The sequence below is a fragment of the Lolium rigidum genome, chromosome 7 (genome assembly GCF_022539505.1).
Source record: "Lolium rigidum isolate FL_2022 chromosome 7, APGP_CSIRO_Lrig_0.1, whole genome shotgun sequence".
Classification (NCBI taxonomy): Eukaryota; Viridiplantae; Streptophyta; class Magnoliopsida; order Poales; family Poaceae; genus Lolium; species Lolium rigidum.
The window spans coordinates 205,569,184-205,577,082 of record NC_061514.1 but is presented as its reverse complement, the minus strand read 5'-3'; the positions used below and the strand labels follow the sequence as shown (position 1 = coordinate 205,577,082).

General features: G+C 42.1%; 1 long non-coding RNA gene across 1 annotated transcript; it reads right to left on the bottom strand.

Moving 5' to 3' along the window:
- Positions 1 to 506: 506 nt before the first annotated feature.
- LOC124669515 lies at positions 507 to 1,159 on the bottom strand. The gene is made up of 2 exons (XR_006992215.1): positions 1,030 to 1,159; positions 507 to 818 (listed from the first exon to the last, which is right to left on the bottom strand). It is a non-coding gene; the product is annotated as an uncharacterized LOC124669515 (long non-coding RNA).
- Between the last annotated feature and the right edge of the window lie 6,740 nt (positions 1,160 to 7,899).

Sequence of the window (7,899 nt, the reverse complement as noted above, 5' to 3'; positions counted from 1 at the left end):
TAGACCTATTCAATCCACCTGTTCTACGTTTCACAGGGTGAAGGTAAACCCTGTAAAGAGTGTCCTCTGAATTATTTTTCTTTCGAAAAGGAGGTGTCATCTGAATGTTTTAGCTTACTATAATGTTCTATGGCAAAGTGACCAAATTATACTACCGAATATTACCAGAAGATTCGTGAGCGACCAGAAGATTCATGTATATTTGGTTCCTTTTTGTTAAAAATGTTGTATCACCTACCGAATATTAAGTTTTTTTTTGGTTAAAAAGGCCGCTTTAAACTCAAAAGTTCGCATCAATTGATGCAAGCTACAAGAGTTTACGTCGGGCTCTGCATAGAAGTGAATAGCAAGTACTCACTGCAAGAGCAGATGGAGTACTTCATATGAAGCGGTGTTTGAATTTTCGTACCAGGAACAGTACTAAATTACTCCCTTGTCTTATGCTACAAATTTCAACTTCGCTGCAAGAGCAGATGGAGTAAATATTAGGATGTACCGAGGTCGTAGAGGGGAAGTAATTTTCAGCATTTACCAATGTTAAAACAGGGGATGTCCTAGTGTCAGTAATGCATGCAGCCACCTCTTGCACTTTATTTTTGCTAGCTTGCATAACAGTGAATTGCAGGACAGCCAGTGTGTCAGGCTGTCTCAAAAATAACCAACTCCTTTGGCCCTTTCCACAATATAGGAGTGATATGGACTTGTCCCCTGCCTCATCTTGGCTTTTGGTCAAGGAAAATCTGCTTGCTTCAGATATGCTGATAAATCACATCAGGTCCAAACTATTTTGTACTGACCATGTTTTTTCAGTAACATGCCTGCCGTGTTGATGAGAGAGAAAATATGTAAGATAACAGATGAATTATAAGTAACTGCATGCAAAAAATGTATTTGTGTAGATTTTATCAGGGTAGCGAAACATGTATAAATGTAAAGAGTTGAATAAGAGGGATGTTTTCTAGGGTTCATGAGGAGGGAAAGTTTGATACATGTTGTCACAGTACAATAAAAAAGATAGCGACATATCACCTGAAAGTAGTAGCATACAGATGTGTATTTCTCCAGGGTGCTTCTCACTTTGCAGTTGCTTTCTGTGCCTTGCTTAATCAGAACAATCTCTCATCTGTCATGCCCCTCCTAGATTTACTCAAAGGTTACTTCTTCCCCTTTGTAGAATTGTATAGGATTGATAATTGATGATTGTATTGTGCCGGTTACAAGAGATATATTCTAACACCCTTCTTTTATTCCATCCTTAACACTTTCAAGTAATCAAGATTATCCTCTAACCAAGGAATCCTTATGGACCAGGCAGCACGGTCAGTTGCAACCTTGAACTCCTATAGGCTATTGGATCTTCTTTGACCAATCAAGACCAATTACATATGAAATCAAAAGAAAAGAAAGAAAAATAGCATAACTCAAGGAAAAGAAAAGCAAAGGACAAAAGCAAGCATGGCTCAGTTGCTTTGATTCTACCCTGCCCCCTGCATTAGGCCCTTCAAAGGCACACGAGAAGCAGCTGGAGAAGAAGAAAGAAAACTCAAGAAGAAACCAAGGAGCAAGAAACAAAAATACCACCACTGCCTGCAGAATATAATGTGTTGAGACACTGAGACAGGGAGCAAGGTAACCTCACACTCATATTGGAGTTCTTGCAGCTGCACCAGCACCACCCTATGAGAAGCACATAGAGGGGTTGTGGTGGTGGCAGTGCCGAGCCAACACAAAGGTAGGAGCTATCATGAGCCGGCTGGGAAGGTCTGCGAAGCCGGCATTGGCCATCCTGTTTGGAGGCCTTGTTCTGGTGTCAATGATGGTGGAGAGTAGCGTGAAACATTCATCTCCTGTGCGGTTAGCCAATGCAGTAGTAGGCGGTAGGAGGATGATGACTGGAGTCAATAGAGGATTGACTAAGAGGACACTGGAGGAATTCAAGGCTGATGATCCTTTCAGTAGCAGCAAGAGGAAGGTGCACAGTGGACCGGATCCAGTTCACAACAGGTAACTTAATTTTCCTGCATTCAACCATGTAATGTGCTGCTATTTGTTCTTCTTCCTTCTCTTATTTGGGTACTAACTTTCCATGGATCTCGGGGGATTCTCATTTTGACATTAAACAATTGACAAAGGAGAAGAACATAATACGCAATGTGTTTTCTGGATGTCACCTTGTTCACAAATGCCTTAGGTTTCATACAAGAACTTGTCTAATATGAAAGAAGTTGGCATTAAATTCATGGCTACTGATTACTGTTGTGATCTTTCAGTTTAGACTAAACCAAACATAATATAAGTTACAATGCAAATTTGTAGTATGTATCTCATGTATCTGGATTAATGTTGATTTCAGTCTTCTTTTGTCACGGTGTGCTCACTGTAAGTTGGATTTTGTATACTAAAGCTTCTATATTCTAAATATAATATCAGCTGCACCCACTCATTTCATTACATTATGATTTTTCTATAAACTAAGCACTATGTATTCAAACATAAGATGCTACGATGTTGTATTTAGCAGAAATGCATGATAAATATAATGAGATGACAAGAAAAACTAAAAATGGCTGCACTGCTTGTCCTCATTACGCAAACAAAGGCGATTGCTCATACTCTCCTCATGAGCACCCTGCATGCACTTACCATACTTGAAATAATTAACCAATATGCATCTGAAGCAGTCAAAGAAAGCACACTGCGATGGCGTTATTAATTTAGCTATGGCTACTTAAATCAAAATCCCAATGATGCAGTAGATAACCTTGAACACAACACTTGAAGGGTTGTTCCCATGTTTCCCCTGTACTCCCTCTGATATTGAAATGATCATCTCTCTGCATTCTTCAGGGGAGCTGGAGAATCAAGAAGATCGCCCGGCAGAGCATAGGTGCGACACTCGCCCCAACAAACAGAAGCTTCGGAAGTGCTTGTTGTGGATCAGATCATTGTGTTGAAAGAAAGAAAAAGAAATAACAGGAGCTCCATTCTGTGGTGGGTCTGACTGGGATGCTGGTGTAACTAGGGGAAGATGGCCTATCATGTTCTAAGCACTGCTATTTAAGAAGATTATAGGAATAGAAGCTTCTGCTTTTGCAAAATCAAAGCCATTCTACTCATGCAGTTTTTTGTAAAGAGAGCAGTACCAAGTTTCCCTCTCACAAAATCAGTCATCAAAGGTTCTTGTCAGGGGGATATGGGCAAGATGTTCTCCTTTGTTTCAGAAGCTGCTTTGCACATGCTTGTAGTAGCTAGTGCCCACTCTTTTTTGAATTTCCTATTTGTTGTATTAATTGACCAGGAAAGCACATTGCAAGCTTGCTATAGAGGTACACGTAAAGATATGATGACCAATAATTTCCTTGCTTTGTTTCTTATCTTGTGATAGAATGTGCAATCTATTGGTGTTTGTGCCCTACTACCAAAGCAAAGTAGACCACTTACTAAAGAAGCTTTTAATATTCCAGTTAGCATACTCTACTTGCAAATAGCCTTCACATTTGCTAGTAACTCGAGAGTTGTTTCAGAGAATTCTTTCACAGCTTATAAAGTTTATACAGTTCATAGCTTTCAAATTTTAGACCAACTCAAATTTATCTTAACGAACTTGGAAACAATTACCTTTATAATATTTCCCTTTGCCTACATAAAACACCACCAGGAATTTACTTCAGTAAAACTAGCAAGAAGCATCCATACAAACAAGACAAAAGGCAGGGGGGCTGAAGATTAAAGAAAGAAAAGAACTTCCAAGCTGCGAAAGCCGCATGGATTCTCCCCAACGCATGCTTTTCCACTCTTTCGTTTCCCACCTCTGTTCTCTCTCCCTCTCCTCTTTTCTAGCAAGAGTATAGCTTTGAGCAGCCAAAGATGCCCCCTGAATGGGGTCAAAAGCAAAGCAATGTTAGCAAGAACCTGATATATAAGAAGCTGTGTCCTTGGTTAAAAGTTGAGCGTTCTTCTTGGGACTAATCTTTTTCTTTTCTTGACCAGTCTTCTTCTGTAAGATGTATAGCAAGAGCTTTTATTCACTGTAACAAATGCAGACTAAAGAGGGGACAAGTGTGTGTGTCCAGTATGTACACGAAGTTAGTGCTAGCATGGAATTTCAAGAAATATGTACTGTTATTTTCGAAAGTGAAGAAAGAGAGGTGCTTGGTAACACTAGTAGAAAAGAGGGCTTCCACACCACCCCATTAATCCTCAAACATTTTGGCCCGGGATTAATGGGGTCTTTAGTCCCAGTTCTGCATGGGAACCGTGACTGAAGCTCCGGGTCCAACGGCCTCGATCGACAGCTGGTGTACGGTCGGACATTTAGTCTCGGTTGGTCTGGCCAACCGCGATTAAAGGTGCTCAGGCCAGGCCAGGCCAACCAGAACTAAAGACCCACCACTATAAATACTGTTGCAACACACTTGGCTTGTGTGTGAGCTACTTGGTGTTTCACTTCTATTCACAAGGGGTGGTGGGTTTGGCTTGTATCCTCTTATGCATAAGAGGTGTTCGATGAAATGCCCGAGAGCATGATGCCACTTGTGTTCACATAAAACAAACATTATATGAAGTGTCCGAGTCACACGTATGTTTTCTCATTTATTTTTCCTCCTCAATCGCGGTTAGCAACTTGAACCTTTCATGTGTCATTGATAAATATGCACGTGTAGTTCATAGTTTAATTTCTATTATTTCTAGCTAGTTAGTTTAACAAATGCATGATGGTTAATTATATACTTTATATAATAATAATGCAAATGAATCGGCAATGGATGTACGGTAACCGACTCTGTGACGAGTTCATTACGGGTTTGAATGATTTCCTCGCTGTGGCTAATGCGAACAAGCAGCGGGGTTTTGTTCTCTGTCCATGTGCTGCCTGTAAGAATCAGAAGGGTTATTCTTCCTCAAGAACCGTTCACGTCCACTTGCTTCGGCACGGTTTCATGCCAAGCTATAATTGTTGGACCAAGCATGGAGAAAGAGGGGTCAGAATGGAAGATAATGAAGAAGGGGATGATGACAACTATCCTAATCATTTCGGTGATACTTTCATGGAGGATGCTGAAGGAGGGGAAGCAGAAGGGGAAGGTGAAGGGGAAGGTGAAGAAGAGGCACGTGATGAGCCCGCTGATGATCTTGGCCGAACCATTGCTGATGCACGGAGAGACCGCGAAACTGAGAAGGAGATGGAGAATTTGGATCGCATGTTAGAGGATCACAAAAAGTCGATGTACCTAGGATGCGATAATGGTCTGAAAAAGCTGGGCTGCACACTGGATTTGCTAAAATGGAAGGTACATGAAGGTCTATCTGACTCAGGATTTGAAAAGTTGCTGAAAATGATGAAGAATATGTTTCCAAAGAATAACGAGTTGCCCGCCAGTACGTACGAAGCAAAGAAGGTTGTCTGCCCTCTAGGTTTAGAGGTTCAGAAGATACATGCATGCATTAACGACCGCATCCTCTACCACGGTGAATACGAGAATTTGAATGAATACCCGGTATGCACTGCATTGCATTATAAGATCAGAGGAGGTGACCCTGGTGAAGATGTTGAGGGCGAGAAACCCAGGAAGAGGGTTCCCGCCAAGGTGATGTGGTATGATCCTATAATACCACGGTAGAAACGTCTGTTCAGGAACAAAGAGCATGCCAAGTTATTGTGATGGCACAAAGAGGACCGTAAGTCGGACGGGGAGTTGAGACACCCCGCTGATGGAACACATGGAGAAAGATCGACAGAGAGTTCAAAGATTTTGCAGGTGACGCAAGGAACTTAAGATTTGGTCTAAGTACAGATGGCATGAATCCTTTTGGCGAGCATAGCTCCAGTCATAGCACCTGGCCCGTGACTCTATGCATCTACAACCTTCCTCCTTGTTTGTGCCAGAAGCGGAAGTTCATTATGATGCCAGTGCTCATCCAAGGCCTGAGGCAACCTGGCAACGACATCGATGTGTACCTAAGGCCATTAGTTGATGAACTTTTATAGTTGTGGGGCAGACCTGGTGTACGTGTGTGGGATGAGCACAAAGAAGAGGAATTTGACCTACGAGCGTTGCTTTTCGTAACCATCAATGATTGGCCTGCTCTTAGTAACCTTTCGGGACAAGCAAATAAGGGAGACCGAAAGTATATATTTGGATAATTTTAAGAAGAATGTGTACCTGGGGTATCGTCGATTTCTTGCCCAACATCATAACTTAAGAAAGAAAGGCAAGCATTTCAACGGCAAGGCATATCATCGGCCGAAGCCTACGGAACGTACTGGTGCTAATGTATTTGATATGGTCAAGGATTTGAAAGTCATCTTTGAAAAGGGTCCTGGCTGACAATCAGTTCTGCGGGGAGTTGACGGGCACGCACCCATGTGGAAAAAGAAATCTATATTTTGGGAGCTAGAATATTGGAAAGTCCTAGATGTCTGCTCTGCAATCGACGTGATGCATGTTACGAAAAATATTTGCGTCAACCTGCTAAGCTTCTTGGGCGTGTATGGGAAGACAAATGATACAAAGGAAGCACGGCATGACCAGCAACATTTGAAAGACCCGGAAGACCGGCATCCGGAACGGTTTCAAGGTCGTGCCAGCTACACTCTTACCAAAGAAGAGAATGCCATCTTTTTTGAATGCTTGAGCAGTATGAAGGTCCCATCTGGCTTCTCATCGATTATAAAGGGAATAATAAATATGGCGGAGAAAAAGTTCCAAAACCTGAAGTCTCACGACTGCCATGTGATTATGACGCAATTGCTTCCGATTGCTTTGAGGGGGCTCCTACTGGAAAATGTTCGAGTAGCTATTGTGAAGCTATGTGCATTCCTCAATGAAATCTCTCGGAAGGTAATCAATCCGTAAGATCTACCACGGTTACAGAACGATGTGGTCCAATGTCTTGTAAGTTTCGAGTTGGTGTTCCCACCATCCTTCTGCAATATTATGACGCACCTCCTGGTTCACCTAGTCGAAGAGATTTCCATTCTTGGTCCTATATTTCTACACAATATGTTCCCCTTTGAGAGGTTCACGGGAGTATTAAAGAAATATATTCGTAACCGTGCTAGGCGAGAAGGAAGCATCACCAAGGGCTATGGAATAGAGGAGGTAATTGAGTTTTGTGTTGACTATGTTCCTGACCTTAAGCCGATTGGTCTTCCTCAATCACGACACAAAGGGAGACTAAGTCGAAAAGGCACAATCGGAAGGAAATCAACGATATGTATGGACAGCCATTCTATGACTGAAGCACACCACACAGTTCTACAAAATTCCAGCTTGGTGGCTCCGTACTTCGAGGAACACAAGAATATTTTACGCTTAAACAACCCGGGGAAGCCTGAATCCTGGATTACAAAGGCCCACATGGAGACTTTTGGCGGTTGGTTGCGAAAACATTTAATGAGTGACAATGATGTTGAAGATCAGCTGTACATGTTGTCCAAGTCACCATCTTCGACTATATCGACTTTCCAAGGGTACGGGATAAATGGGAATACATTTTACACGATCGACAAGATAAAACAGCACCAACCAAAGCAGTGGTGTCTGCTTTGATGCAGCAACCGAGAATGGGCAAAAGGTCACATATTATGGTTACATAGAGGAGATATGGGAACTTGACTATGGACCCTCCTTTAAGGTCCCTTTGTTCCGGTGCAAATGGTTCAAGCTAACAGGAGGTGGGGTAAAGGTGGACGAGCAATACGGAATGACAATGGTGGATTTCAACAATCTTGGTTACCTTGACGAACCATTCGTCCTAGCCAAAGATTTCGCTCAGGTTTTCTATGTGACGGACATGAGTAGCAAACCGAGAAAAAGAAAAGATAAGAAAACGAGTACATCATGCGATGATCCAAAGTGCCACATAGTTCTTTCAGGGAAAATAAACATCGTGGGA